Raw genomic sequence first — 16,450 nt, forward strand, 5'->3', positions numbered from 1 at the left:
GCTCCATGATCCCAGTGCTAGCTATGGCGTCTGGTCTGAAAAAAGGCGCGAAACTAGTATCTGACGGACCAGGGGAAGGAGGGAGGGAGGGAGGAAGGGAGGGAGGGGCGAGTGACGACATGGCGTACAGGTACAGGGAATTAAAATCAACAAAGGTGGCTGTGCATCAGGGAGAAACACAAACAACTGTCACACAGAATGGCCCCCCCCAAAGATTGAACTCAAAAGCCTGGGTTTAGCAGGCCGTTGATTTGACGGAGGGAGGGGGAAGCAAATGAATACAGAACAAATCTATTTTTTACATCTTAAGACGATGGTGCAGCATGACTGATAGCCCTCGGCATCTTCTGGGTGCTTGGCAGCAAATACTGGGCGCTTCGCAGTTACATTTTTCCTGTATGATGACGATGGCCTTCAGGCCTATTGCACGATCTGCTGCTCAGGGAAGACTCTGCTAATGTGCGATGGGCGCTTGGCAGAAAATGGCATACTACGACTGATAGCCATCATCGTCATTGTGAAGGCAGCAGAATATGACTGGGGGGATGGGGGACATACGGAGTTCCAGCCACTGCTGTACGACGATGACGGTTACCAGTCGTAATAAACCATCTACTGCCAAAAGGCAAGGGCTGGTGCAATGCAGCCCTACGGCTGCCAGCACCCAGATCGCCGATGAAGGCTACCAGTCATGCTGCACCGTCTACCGCCAAAAGGCAGTTAGCTGCTGCTGCTGTGTAGCAATGCAGTCCCACGTCCGCTGGCACCCAGATGACATATGGTGACGGTGAGCTGAGCTGAGCGGGCTCCATGCTTGCCGTGGTATGTTGTCTGCACAGGTAACCCAGGTAAAAAGGCGCGAATCTATTGTCTGCCGTTGCTCTGACGGAGGGGGAGGGGCCTGACGACATGTACCCAGAACCCCCCGCGACACTGTTTTGCATCATTTGGGCATTGGGATCTCAACCCAGAATTCCAATGGGCGGCGGAGACTGCGGGAACTCTGGGATAGCTACCCATAGTGCAATGCTCCGGAAGTCGACGCTAGCCTCGGTACTGTGGACGCGATCCGCCGACTAGAGCACTTAGAGCATTTTATGTGGGGGGACACACAATCGGCTGTATACAACCAATTTCTATAAAACCGGCTTCTATTAATTCGACCTAATTTCGTAGTGTAGACATACCCTAAGAGACATGCCTCTATGAAAAAAGACCCAGTACCAAAGACCGTTTCTGCTACAGCTGATTACAGCCCTGTTAGCAGACATTCTACTACAAAGAGATTGGCACCATCTGGCTCTTTAGTATCCTTGATATTTTTTCAGCACCCTGGGCTGCTCCATCTGAGTCTACACTTGCACAGGCTCATCTTACCATGCGTAATAGCCAGATATCCACCCTTGGTATTGACGTCAAACTCCATTGTTCCTCCTGTACCACAGGAGTTCCAGTACTCAAGAGACCTATTTTTACCCAGTGAACCAGAGTCTCCTCTACTGTCAGGTTCTACGCATCTCTCAGTACTGAGATCCTCTTGGTCACCAACAGCACCTCGTCAAAAAACCCCAATTCATCAACTTCTACCATCCAAGCAGAGCACTTATCACCTCCCATGGAGAGATTCTGATTGTGACTCACAACTCTCAGTTCAGGGAGATCATGTTTATTCAGTGGGACATTACTCTCCTTCAACCTCCAATCTTTTAGGATGACTGACAGTGGCTATCTCCTCCTATGCCTTATGGTCCACCACAGTGGCCTTATTGGGCCCAGAGTTCCCCTTGCAGGGAGCACAGTGATTCTCGCTCTCCCATACCTTCCCTCCCTCCTCACCAGCCAGAACCAATAGAGGACACTTTTGAAGAACAAGAGGCAAGGGTTGATAAGGAGGTAATACCTCATATGAATATTTCATTGTCATTGCTGGATGAGTCTATAATGGCCCCACCATCTTCCATATCAGATGACTTCAGGCAATTTCAGGAGTTGACTGGAAGTTAATCACAGATATGCTTCAGATTCACCCTGAGGAAGACCAGGATTCCCATCATAAACTCTTGGGCATTTTACACACCTCAGCTTCAGAATGTGTGGCATTCCCAATTAATAGGGCTTTTCTACAGCCAGCGAAGACAATCTGTCAAACTCCCACTATGACACCCCCCTACATGCAAGTTTTCCAACAAGAAGTACTATGTCCAATCCAAAGATTCTGAATTTTTATTTACAGACTGAATTCCTTGGTTGTGGATTCAGTGAACGAACACGGGCAGCAGTACAACACCAATGGTACCCCATATAATAAGGATCAGAAGTGTCTTGATCTTTTCAGTAACAAGAGCTACTCCTCTGCAACATTACAATTCAGGATAGCAAATCATCAAGTTCTCTTGTCAAAATATGACTATCTGAATTATAACAAATTTAACACTTTTATTGAACATTTACAAGTGGAGCACTGTGAGCAATTCAAGAACGTCATTGCAGGCCTCCTTAGATGCAGCAGATACTGCAGCTCAATCTGTTTCCACTGTTATGGTGATGTGACGTGCATCTTGGCTACAGATGTAGGGACATTGCTGAGGACTTTCCTTTTTGAAGGTCACAATTTTTTTTCAGAGTCTACCATTGCCTTCCTTTACACCATGAAGGACTTGAGGGCCACAGGACTTGGGATCTATATGGTTGCAAATAAAAGAAAGTTTAGCACTTCTCAGGCTTCTCAGAGATCTCACCCAGCCCATTAGTCTACTTCCAGAGGCCACTAAAGCACCAGCCAAGAGGCCTAGATATTCAAAAAAGAAACCAGCTACTACCAGAGCTGCATCATCTCAGTCATGTACATCATCTAAGTTCCATTTTTGATGGATAAGTTGAGAGTTTGAACCACCTGCTCAACAGGGAGTTATTGCTCCACCATCCCAGCCTCCTTTTCCATTTGGAAACTACTTCTCCGAATTTCAACCCGAATGGGAGAGCATAACATCTGACAAATGGGCTTCTGAGACCATAACATCTGGTTACACCATCCATGTCACCTCTTTCCCTGTCCCTCTTCAGGGACACATCTCATGGTCAATTGCTGAGACAGGCTGTTGCCTCTCCCCTATATTTAGGGGCCATAGAACCAGTTCCGTCCAGACAGGGGAAAGGGATTCTATTCCAAGTACTTTTGGTCCCCCAAAAGAATGGGGGATGTAGACGAATGTTAGATCTCAGACTCTCAACGACTATGTGAAACAAAAGAAACTCAGGATGGTAACCCTGGCAGCTATAATTCCCTCTCTAGATTCTGGGGATTGGGTTGCAGCTCTCAAGAACATAAGAATGACCATACTGGGTCAGACCAATGGTCCATCTAGTACAGTATCCTGTCTTCCGACAGCGGCCAAACCCAGGTGCTTCAAGGGAATGAACAGAACAGGAAATCATCAAGTCATCTATCCCCTGTCATCCACTCCCAGCTTCTGGCAGTCAGAGGCTAGGGCTACCCAGCGCATGGGGTTGCATCCTTGACCATGTCAGCTAATAGTAGTTGATGGATCCTATCCTCCATGAATTTATTTAATTTGTCTTTGAACCCCATTATAGTTTTGGCCTTCACAACATCTTCTGAAAATGAGTTCCATTAGTTGACTGTGCATTGTGTGAAGAAGTACTTCCTTTTGTTTGTTTAAACCTGCAGTCTATTAATTTCATTGGATGATCCCTGGTTCTTTGTGTTATGTGAAGGAGTAAATACTACTTCCTTATTCACTTTCTCCACACCATTCATGATTTTATAGATCTCTGTCATATCTCCCCTTTTCCAAGCTGAAAAGTCCCAGTGTTATTAATCTCTCCTCATATGGAAACTGTTCCACACACGTAATCATTTTTGTTGTCCTTTTCTGTACCTTTTCCAATTCTAATATATTGTTTTTGAGGTGGAGTGACCAGAACTGCATGCAGTATTCAAGATGTGGGCATACCATGGATTTACACAGTGGCATTATGATATTTTCTGTCTTGAGCAGATGTTTTCAGAGAACTATCCACAATGACGCCAAGCTCTCTTTCTTGAATGGTTAAATAGCTAATTTAGATCCCATCATTTTGTATGTATTGTTGGGATTATGTTTTCCAATATGCATTACTTTACATTATCAACATTGAATTTCATCTGGCATTTTGTTGCCCAGTCATCCAGTTTTGTGAGATCCCTTTGCAACTCTTTACAATCTGCTTTGGACTTAGTTACTCAAGACAGTTAATCGAGATGATTATCTTGACTCTTGAGTTGCAAGACGCATATTTTCATGTTGCAATTCACCCCCTCACAAGATGTTTGTTCTATTTATAGTCAACAATGACCACTTTTAATACAGAGTGTCCTTCCAGCCACTCTTCTGCCTCACAGATCATGGCAATTATAGCTGCTCATCTACATTGTTTGGGCATAATTGTCTTCTCTTATCTCAAAGACTGGCTTCTCAGGGGCTGATCCTATAAGGAGGTCCTATCGGCAGTACAAACAACTAGGTCCTTGTTTCACAATCTAGGCCTCCATATCAATCTCAAAAAAGTCTGTTTTGATCCCAGGTTCAACCAATAGATTTTATAGGAGCTGTTCGAGATGCCATGACATCCAGGGCTTGCTTACCATGTTTATGAATCTGCAGAATCCTATTGCAAAGATTCAGTTAAGTCACTTCAGAAAGGAATTGTCTTCAGCTGCCATATGGCAGCATGTGTCTTCATAACCCAGCATGCCAGATTGCATCTCTGCTCTTTCCAGGGAATGCTCAGGACAATCTACATACCAGACAAGCACAGTCTCGAAAAAAAGGTCTCTGTTTCTCTGGATTCTGGACTCATTTGGTTGGTGGAAGAATCCCTCCTTAGTCTATGCAGGAGTCCCCTTCTTTCAAGCACATCTTGGTCCTCACACCATCCAAAGTAAATGGTCCTCTCAAGAGAGTCTCCTCCATATCAATATTCTGAAATTGAGGGCAATCAGGAATGCTTATTCCTACTTCCTCCCACTGATCAGAGACAAGTCCAAGATCACTCCAGGCAACATGGCCTTCATGTTCTACATCAATCATCAGGGTGGAATTCATTCCCCTCACTTTGTGCTGAAGAAATAAAACTCTGGAACTGGTGCATAAACAACCAAATGGTCATCTCAGCTTCTTACCTACCAGCCGATGATCTCAGCAGACAGTTTTCCCAGAGTTATGTGTGGCAGCTGGATTCATGAGTCCTCAACAGCATATTTCTAAGTTGGGGATTTCCAGAAATGGACGTTTGTGCCACTACAACCAATATGAGATTCAAGAACTTTTGCTTGAGAAGGGGGCTTGATCTTTAGTAACTAGAAGATACCTTCCTCATTTAATGGACAAAGGACCTTTTTTTATGCATATCCACCAAAACAGTTGTTCATGAAGGTTCTCAATGGGGACAAGCAGGATAAAGATATGTCAGTTTGATTGCACCATCTTGACCAAGACTGGTTTGGTATCCTTACCTCATTCAACTTGCTTCTCACCCTCTATTGCAAATTCCACTCAGCCCCATCTATTGTCTCAGGAGGCAGGTCAGATACTTCACCCCAGTCTCTGGAGATCCTGCAGCTTCTGGTGTGACTACTTGATGGTCTCTGGGTTTGAGACTTTATATTCAACAGTAGTGCAAGAGGTGGTATTAAACAGCAGAAAGGAGTCCAGGCATCACGCTTATCTTCAGAAATGGAAGAGATATCAACTTTGGTGTACCCATAGACAAGTTTCTCCTGTCCACTCCTCTCTATCGGCTGACCTAGACTACCTGCTAGAATTAAAGGGATTAAGTCTTACTATGAGTTTGGTCTTGGTCATGGTTCACTTGGTTGCTATAATAACCTTTCATTCACTGATAGAAGGTTTTTGGGTTTTTGCTTATCCCACTACATCAAATTTCTCACATGCCTGGTGAATCTTTTCCCACAAATTAGAGGACCTACTCCAGTTTGGGACTTGAACCTTGTCCTTAATTGTCTTATGAAACATCCCTTCGAGCCATTAGCCACATGTTCATTGCTTCACCTATCAATGAAAACAGCTTTCTTGGTGGCCATCATTTCTGCCAGAAGGGTTGGTGAACTGGGAGCTTTAATGGCAGATCCCACCCCCATTTATAGTGTTCTTCAGGGAAAAGGTCTCTTTATGACCACATCGTAAGTTTTTACCTAATGTATCCTCTGAATTTCATATTAACCAGTCCATTCATTTCCCAATTTTTTTTCCAAAACCGCATCAGACTAGAGAGGAAGCTGCCTTCCATATCCTGGCTGTCAGAAGGGCATTAGCCTTCTATTTGGAAAGAACCAAACCATTCAGAACATCTCCCAGGCTGTTTGTTTCAATTGCAGATGGATCCACAATCCGCCCAGAGACTTTCAAGATAGATCTCTGATTGTATCATTTCATGTTATGATTCTGTCAGGAATGATTAAAGGATTAGAAAACATGCCTTATGGTGACAGAGTCAAGGAGCTCAATTTATTTAGCTTCACAAAGAGAAGATTAAGTCTATAAGTACCTTGATAGGGAACACATATTTAATAATGGGCTCTTGAATCTAGCAGAGAAAGCTATGACACAATCCAGTGGCTGGAAGTTGAAGCTAGACAAAATCAGACTGGAAATAAGGTGTAAATTTTTAATGGTGAGAGTAATCAATCATTGGAACAGTTTACCAAAGGGTCGTGGTGGATTCTCCATCACAGACTAGAGCAAAGGTTCTCAAACTGGGGGTCGGGACCCCTCGGGGTTCGCGAGGTTATTACATGGGGGGTCACAAGCTGTCAACCTCCACCCCCAAACACCGCTTTGCCTCCAGCATTTATAAAGGTGTTAAATATATTTTAAAGTGTTTTTAATTTATAAGGGGGGGGGTCACACTCAGAGGCTTGCTGTGTAAAAGGGGTCACTAGTAAAAAAAAGTTTGAGAGCCACTGGACTAGACGATCACAATGGTCCCTTCTGGACTTACACTCTAGGAATCTATGAAAACTCAACCTTCTTCTAGACTGCTAACTCTTTTTATAAGGCTGCAGTCTACTTCCATGGCATTACTCAAGGATGTTCCATTTGATGAGATTTGCAAGGTGACAACCTGGACTTCCATTCATACTTTTTCCAAGTAATATGCCTTACTACATGTCTCTAGAGTAGATGTTGTGGCTGGCAATGCAGTTCTGTTTTCTATATTAGACTCTGTTCCAAAGCTCCATCTTCTTTGTGGGGATACTGCTTGGGAGTCACCTGAAATGGAGTACCCATAGGGATACTACTCAAAGAAGAAGGAGAGGTTATTCAGCTTTTGCATTAACTGGAGTTCTTTGAGACGTGTGTTTCTATGGGACTCTCCTTTCTCTCTACTTCAGATTTTCTTCTGCGGGGCTTCATGGTAGAGAAGGAACTGGGTGATGGTCATCCATGGAGCTCTATATATCCTTGCTACAGGGCATGAACATATATGGGCCGCATGCATGGAGCAAATGGGCACCACTACCAAAAATCTCTGATCAAAGATAAAGGAAGCTCACATGCACCTGGAGTGGAGCGTCCATAAGGACACATCTGTCAAAGAACTCTAGTTACTGCACAAGGTCAGTAACCTCTCCTCCTTGCATATTAGCCACAGTTTAGTGAAGCTATTTGAAGTAATGGAAGCAGCAAGTAGTATCTATATAAGGTTTTTCTAGTTCTGTTTCTAACTTGGCTTTTTTCATATATTTTGGATTCGATATAGCAGGGGTGGCCAACCTGAGCCGGAGAAGGAGCCAGAATTTACCAATGTACATTGCCAAAGAGCCGCAATAATACATCAGCAGCCCCCCCATGAGCTCCACCCTCCCAACGCCTCGCGCACACCGGCAGCCCTGCAGATCAGCTCCTCCCCCTCCCTCCCCACATCTCCCAATCAGCTGTTTCGTGGCGTGTGGGGGGGGGAGGAGCGAAGGCATAGCAAGCTCAGAGGAGGGGGCGGGAAGGGGTGGAGTGGGGGCAGAGCCAGGGGTTGAGCAGTGAGAACTCCCCAGCACATTGGAAAGTTGGCACCTGTAGCTTCAGCCCCGGAGTCGGTGCCTATACAAGGAGCTGCATGTGGCTCCGGAGCCACAGATTGGCCACCCCAAGATATAGGGTACTATACTGTCAAAGCCAAATGTGAGCGTCACATGATCCTGTTGGGCAATACTATCACAGCTGAGATGAAATGAGGCTCCCTATAAATATATGTGTGTGTATATAAAACATGTGTATTAAATATATAATATTTCATGAATGAAAAGTAGGAGGGAGCTGTTTGCAGAGTGTTTTAGATGAAACTCCCTCAGCTCTGGAATTCAATATGCCACTGAAATATGCCCTCCCCCTACCCCTCCCCCCCGAAAAAAAAGATTGATAGAGAATATTCAACCATCCTCTTTTAAAATGCATCCATTTCAGGAGACCTGAACAGTATTTTTTGTAAAAAGCAACAGAGGGTCCCTGTGGCACCTTTAAGACTAACAGAAGTATTGGAGCATAAGCTTTTGTGGGTGAATGCCCACTTCATCTTGCGTCTGATGAAGTGGGCATTCACCCACGAAAGCTTATGCTCCAATACTTCTGTTAGTCTTAAAGGTGCCACAGGACCCTCTGTTGCTTTTTACAGATTCAGACTAACACGACTACCCCTCTGATACTTGAGTATTTTTTGTCTTCACCTTAGGAGAGAATTGGTGTGGCAAAGTTTTGGGATACCCTGATCTAGTTAATTATATGTCTGACTTGTGGTTTTCTTCACAGATGCACTCAATTTCTCTTCGTAATCTAATAGGGACCAAGTGTTTGAACTTCAGTAGAGGGCAAGTTAATAAATAAATACGTAAAAGGGGAAAACCTATTACCTCCAAGAGAACCTTTAATAATAGCAGAGTTCATAAGTACATTAACAAACTTCGTCCCTTCACTATAGTAATATATTCACAAAAATAAAGACTCAAATCTAGGGGACAATTTGTTTGTTTAGTATTTAATTCTATTACCGTGCTTTAGTATTCATCACTGAGAGTCTCTCTTTTGGGAACTTGTCATGATTGTAAAATAGATGGAGCCTTGCTTAGAAGCTTTTGCTTCCATAAATGTCTTTGTCTGCGGCCAAGCTGGAGTACTGCCAGGGTTCAACAGAGTTAATTGCCAACCTTAGTAATGGGGGTTTCAAAAATTTTCTGGCTGTATTTTGGGAAGGATTAAATTAGATTTGAAGTACTCTGGGCTAATTGATTTATTCCTGTTGTTTAACTTCATGCGAGGATCGGCTGGCTGCATGATAGCCAGAGTTGCCTTTTATGGAATGACTACCTACCACACACATCACAGCTTAAAAAAAAAAAAGGCCTTGCATTGTAAAATAATAATACGCTGCTATGGTGCCCTGTCATTAAGGACCTAAAAACACTTTACAGAAATTGTCTTGAACCCCCCTTGCAAGTTATGCTCATTATACGGATGAGCAATTTGAGGTCCAAAAGACATTAAGTGACTTGCCCAAGATTACAGAGCAAGTCAGAGGTTTAGCTGAGACTAGAGCTCAGGGAGCATATCCTCAGCTGGTGTAAATTGTCATAGTGCCATTGAACTCAATCTGCCCCCAGCTGGAGTCCTGACTCGCAGTCCCCTGCTTTAACCACTGCCTACTCACTCCTTAAATGGTCATATACTCAATAGTGTACAGAAAAATACAAAAGTCTTGCTTTATCCTGAATTAGTATATTTCTAGTGAGACTTTCTAAAATGTTGGGAATATTTCATAGTTTTATTATAGTGATTAGAGCAAAGTATCAAAAAGCTGGTGGAACTAGTTTCTTTATCAATCTTGCTGGACAGTTCCGACACTAATTTCCTGGAAACAGATTGTAACATTGCATATTCGGGACTATGGCATCATAGACTATCCAGCAGAGAGAGAATCAGTTTGTAGCCTTCTGAAGGTCTCTCGCGTACACAGAGCCCTGCATATCTGCAGATATCAGTGGACCATTTTTGCGGCTTGCAGATGAATGCGGGTCCAAATTTAATATCTAACGTCCTGCAAATCTGTGGATATCTGCTTTATATCCGTGGATGCAGATATCCGCGGATTATTTTAGCAAATCACGGATCGAATGGGGATACAAATTTTGTATCCGGGCAGGGCTCTACAAAAATTCTATAACAATTAGTACATTGCAGATTTCATTCCATTCATTTTATCATCCACTAGAAGGAAGTGGCAAAAAGCTTGTTAGATTGAATGTGTCATAATTAAATACCCATATGAATATTGAGAAGTGGCAACCTCAAATGTTTAAAGGATTATTGAGCACAAGTCTGTGTCAAAATCCACTAAGGAGAAGAAGAATGTTATCCTTATTGAAATTAATGCGAGCAAAATAAATTACTAGAGAAGACCTACCCAAGCTTGAAGGGCTGGAGGATAATTTCATTACCAAATGGAATCATACAGAGTAACTAAAGTGATCAGGGCACAGTGTTTGCATCATGATGCACATGAATATGCTGAGTCATGGAGTTGTAATGATTTCACCTATTGACACAATATCCTGAGGCAGACATTCCTACTACTATCAGCCTGTTTCACTGTTGTTATTTTGTGGCTTGTGTTGCTCAATTTCATGCAACATCTCTACTCTCCCTTCCCTCCTCCCCTGGCCTGTGTGTGGTGGAAAGGAAATCTCTTCAGCTCCCACACACTAGTTCATTTTCTTAATAATCTATGCTGTACGCCAGGCAGGGATGGGGGGTGCTCCTGTGATTGGAGCTCTGGTATTCAGCCTGGTAACAGACAGAGCACAGCATTGATCAGATATGCATAATCTACAAGAGTAACTAGAGAGTTGTGTGTAGCTCAGGAGCTATAAATTGAACCTCCTTCTTTAGATCCTGCAGCAAAGCAAATAAGAAACTTGTGTAAAAAAGCAAGAAACATAATGGCTACATACATTTAGGATGTCTGCATCTAGTGAATGCTTTAAGGCTTCTTCTCGGTAATATAACTTTACAACCCTACAAATCAAATGCATTTAAATTTTTTTGCTATATTCTGAAAACCAAACTAAATCACTTACTCATATCTTTAAGGAGGCTGGTAGTCTGCTGTTATCAGGATTACCGCCGATTCTGGGAGCACTGCAGTGAGGTTTCCCTAGTTTGTCTTGTCTTTTCATAAAAAATATACCTACAGAAAAAGAATTGGGGTTGTCTTGGGGGATGGAAAGAATGCTTTTTATGGGGGATGAAAATATTCTAGCCAGTATTGTGTAGTTTTTCTCCACTATTTATCCCCTGGGGCCCTTTAGAATATGGAAACTGATTAATGTATGCCCTTCATATATGAATATGCACCAGTCGTATTATAGATAGAAGTGGATATGTCCCCTACCCCCCAATGCACCTGCCAACATACACAAGTATATTAAGGAGCATATGCTGTGTAAAACATATACCTGCCCAGAGCTATGGGGAGGCTGGAAGGAATATCTATTGATACGTTTGGCAGTTTTAGTGACAGATATTGCAACTACATGCAATATGGTTTATCTATCGCTGTGGGGCAGGAATTGCATGCAACAATTATAGGGCTGGGGGAGAGGGTTTGCCACAGCTTGGAACTAAGAACAGTGGGGGGTGATGATGGTGAATCACTCAGGTTGTAAACACTTCCAGAGAGGTACTACCCCCAGGAAGGCTTGCATATATTGGTACAAACTTGGTTTTCCAGTGACCAACAGACAAAGAAGAGGTTTTTGGCATAAAAAGGTTGACCTGAAACTGACTTAGTGCCTTCTTTCTGATGCAACAAAATGACAGGACTATAGGTCCTATGGGGTCTCCAAACCTTGCTGAATGATTGGAAAGACTGATACCTAGTAGAGCCCTATGTTGAGGCTGTGGGTGACCTCTAATAAGCTTTTAGTAAGTGTATGGGAACTTCTGTTGTTTTTGTATGTTTTCTCTGTAATGCTTTGACCTTAAGAATTAATGGGGGGGGGGGAGGGGAGAGAGAGAAACCCTCAATTTTATTTTACAGACATTACAATATTTGCTATTGTTTATCACAAAAAAAGAGTAGACTTTCCCAACCACGCCTTTGCTCATCCTATGTTGCATCAGAACATAAGAATAGTCATGCTGGGTCAGACCAAAGGTCCATCTAGCCCTTTGTGTCCATCACTTTCCTGGTCCTCATCTGTAAGATTAAGTATCCTCTTTTCCTTCAAATTCCTTCTCAAGACCCTCTTCTGTTGCCATGCCTACAAGAAATCAGCCAACATATATAAAGCCATGGTAATTCCATACCTTGAATATTGCGTGCAGTTCTATTCACCCCATTTCAATAAAGATATATTAGAACCGGAAAAAGTACAGAGAAGGGCAACAAAAATGACTAAGGGTATGGAACAGCTTCCACATGAGGAGAGATTAAAAAAGACTGGGACTGTTCAGCTTTGAAAAGAGACACCCAAGGGGGGGATTTGATAGAGTTCTATAAAATCATGAATGATGTGGAGAAAGTGAATAAGAATGTGTTATTTACCCCTTCACGTAACACAAGAACCAGGGGTCACCCAGTGAAATTAATAGGTAGCAGGTTTAAAAACAAACAAAAGGAAGTACTTCTTCATACAATGCATAGTCAACCTGTGGAACTCTTTGCCAGGGGATGTTGTGAAGGCCAAAAATATAGCTGGGTTAAAAAAAAAATTAGATAAGTTCATGGAAGATGGGTCCATCAAAGGTTATTGGTCAGGGATGCAGCCCCTGCTCTGATTGTCCCTAACCCTCCAACTGCCAGATGTTGGGACTGGACAACAGGGGATGAATCATTCAAAATTGCCCTGTTCTGTTCATTCCCTCTGAAGCATCTGGCACTGGCCATTATCAGAAGACAGGTTACTGGGCTAGATGGCGTTTGTGTAGTTAGCACAATGGGGGTAGGTTTCATATCCTCCATCATGCAGGGGCGGGGGCTTTCTGATGTACCAGTTTTCATTAGAAAATGCTTATTCCCCAAAATTGAAATACTCTGCAGAACATATTGATTTTGTTAAAATTTTCGATGAAAAATTATCAATACATTTCATTTTGATAAGGTCAAAGTGCTTCAATTCAACTTTTATATTAGAAGTTGAATATGACAATGTACAGTGGGGATTAGTTCAATTTAATTACATTGCACACGGTATGAAATTTTTCACAGCCCTGAGTGATGTAGGTATGTTGACCTAAGTTTTAGGTTTAGACCAGGCCTTAGGTAAACTGCATTAAACCCCTGTTTGGACACTCTCATTCAGAATTAAAGTGGCTTTAATTTGATTTAGCTTAATTCACTTCATCTAAACCCTTGTTGACTTGGGGTTCAATAGAATGACATAGGGATAAATCTAGATAGTCCTTACCTATAATTCCCATTGTTTTTCTCTTTCATCTTCATAGCAGTGCTGGAGGATACCACACTACAGTAAGATGGCACTGTTCAAGTAGGGCATTGAACCGAAGTCCTGTGAAGATATTTTAGCAGGAAATAAAGATGAAGGGTTAAATCTTGGCCCCACTGAAGTCAGTGTGTGAGTATTGCCATTGTCTTCAATGAGGCCAGGATTTCACTGTAGATCTCAAGCTCTCCTAAAAATATTCCTGAGATTATGGGGTTTGCATGGAGAGAGGAGAGACCTGAAAATCCCTTTGAGAGAATACAGGCAGGCTTTTTGTTTCTACTGGGTCATAGTGATACAAGAGGAAAGACGCTGGGATAGGAACAGTTCATATGGTTAGTTTTTGAACACTGAACAGTATCTTATAAAAGCCCCCCAAAAATAAATAGCGACTACAGCTTATGTAGTCCCTGTCCTGCTACATGGCTGCTGCTCCCTTTGGCATATGACCAGTACTATGGATGTTTGTGTGTGTACAAACCAATTCCCATGGCAACTCATAAAGATAAAAGACAGCCCATGAGATAATTGCCCATTACACAGTCCTGGCCAGTTGCAGGCCCTCAAGGGCCTGAACCATCTTACAGCTTTCAAACCTTCCTTTGAAGCTCACAGCTTCCAACTGCCAGCCACAGCACACGGTCCTTCAAACAAACAAACAAACAGACGGACAAACACAAGCTCAGCACACAGCGAGTAACCCCCAAACACAAACAAACACACACTACAGACAGTCACTTACCCCAAGGGTGCTGTATTTGCTCCTCCTTCACCTGGAGAACTCCCTTGCAAAAGCTGTGGCTGGCAGTTGGAAGCTGTGAGCTTCAAAGGAAGGTTTGAAAGCTAGAAGCCTCTGTTAATAGGCTGAGCCTTAGTCTGTGGGCGGGGCTATCAAGCAGGCCAGGGCTTTATAAAGCAGTGCACAAGCGACCAGGGAGCTTTGTGAACAGGGGGTTTCGCAAGGGAGTTTAGAAGGGGGCAAGGGCCCCTTGCTGTTTTCTTTAAAACTATAAACTAAACTACAGTCAAAACTTCCTGATTTAAACAACACCCTTTCATTAACTAGGAGACCATGCAGGCAGAAGCCCAGCAGCAGAGTGGGGGTTATCCAGTTTATTGCGCTGAGTGCAGCATGTATGATTACCTGCTCTGTGGGCAGGTGGCATATGTGTGCAAGCGATGCAAGGAGCTCCTGGGCCTCAGAGACCATGTACGGGCTTTGGAGGCCAGGGTAGCGGAACTGGAGGAGCTAAGGGAGGCAGAGAGGTATGTTGATGAGGTTTTCCGGGACACTGTAGAATTGTCCTACCTCCGGTCAGACAGCCCCTGTGCTGTTGAGGAGGATGAAAGGCCCAGGGAAGCAGAGCAATCAACGGGAGCAGAGGGAAACCTTCCCATAGTTGGGACCCTCCTTCTAGATGGTGTTAGGGTATCCTCTCGCACTGAGGTTACCTCTCCGGGGGAGGGAACTCCAGTCACTAGGAAAAGGCAGGTGTTAGTAATGGGAGATTCAATCATTGGAAACATAGATAGCTGGGTTTGTGATGACCGGGAGAACCGTATGGTGACTTGCCTGCCTGGTTGCGGATCTCTCGAGGCATCTGGATAGACTTATGTGTAGTACTGGGGAGGAGCCGGTGGTTGTGGTATATGTAGGTACCAATGACATAGGGAAGGGTAGGAGAGACGTCCTGGAGGCCAAATTTAGGCTGCTAGGGAAGAGACTGAAATCTAGGACCTCTATGGTGGCATTCTCAGAAATGCTCCCAGTTCCACGCACAGGGCCAGGTAGGCAGGCAGAGCTTCAGAGTCTCAATGTGTGGATGAGATGATGGTGTAGAGAGGAGGGGTTTAGATTCATTAGGAATTGGGGAAACTTTTGGGATAGGGGGAGCCTATACAGGAAGGATGGGCTCCACCTAAACCAAAGTGGAACCAGACTGCTGGCACTTAACATTAAAAAGATTGCAGAGCAGTTTTTAAACTAGGAGATGGGGGAAAGCCGACTGCTGCAGAGGAGCATGTGGATCGGACAGAGACTTCTCTTAGAGGAGAGTCTATTGATAGAGATTCTCTAGGTTCTAGTCAGGAGCAGAGGATGGAAGAGGATAAAGTATGGGCCAGATCAGATGAGAAATATTCACATAAAGAATCGGACACATCAGAAAAGGACAGACAAATAAACAGTGACAAGTTTTTAAAGTGCTTGTACACAAATGCTAGAAGTCTAAATAATAAGATGGGTGAACTAGAGTGCCTCGTGATAAAGGAGGATATTGATATAATAGGTATCACAGAAACCTGGTGGACTGAGGACAATCAATGGGACACAATCATTCTGGGGTACAAAATATATCGGAAGAACAGAACAGGTCATGCGGGGGGGGGGGAAGTGGCACTATATGTGAAAGAAAATGTAGAATCAAATGAAGTAAAAATCTTAAGTGAATCCACATGTTCCATAGAATCTCTATGGATAGTAATTTCATGCTCTAATAAGAATATAACATTAGGGATCTATTATCAACCACCTGACCAGGACAGTGATAGTGATGATGAAATGCTAAGGGAAATTAGAGAGGCTATCAAAATTAAGAACTCAATAATAGTGGGGGGTTTCAATTATCCCCATATTGACTGGGAACATGTCACCTCAGGATGAAATGCAGAGACAAAATTTCTCGATACTTTAAATGACTGCTTCTTGGAGCAGCTGGTACAGGAACCCACAAGGGGAGAGGCAACTCTAGATTTAGTCCTGAGTGGAGTGCAGGAGCTGGTCCAAGAGGTAACTATAACAGGACCGCTTGGAAATAGTGACCATAATATAATAACATTTAACATCCCTCTGGTGGGAAGAACATCTCAACAGCCCAACACTGTGGCATTTAATTTCAAAAAAGGGAACTATGCAAAAAAAAAGTTAGTTAAACAGAAATT

The sequence above is a fragment of the Emys orbicularis genome, chromosome 3, assembly GCF_028017835.1.
Source record: "Emys orbicularis isolate rEmyOrb1 chromosome 3, rEmyOrb1.hap1, whole genome shotgun sequence".
NCBI classification, from domain to species: Eukaryota; Metazoa; Chordata; order Testudines; family Emydidae; genus Emys; species Emys orbicularis.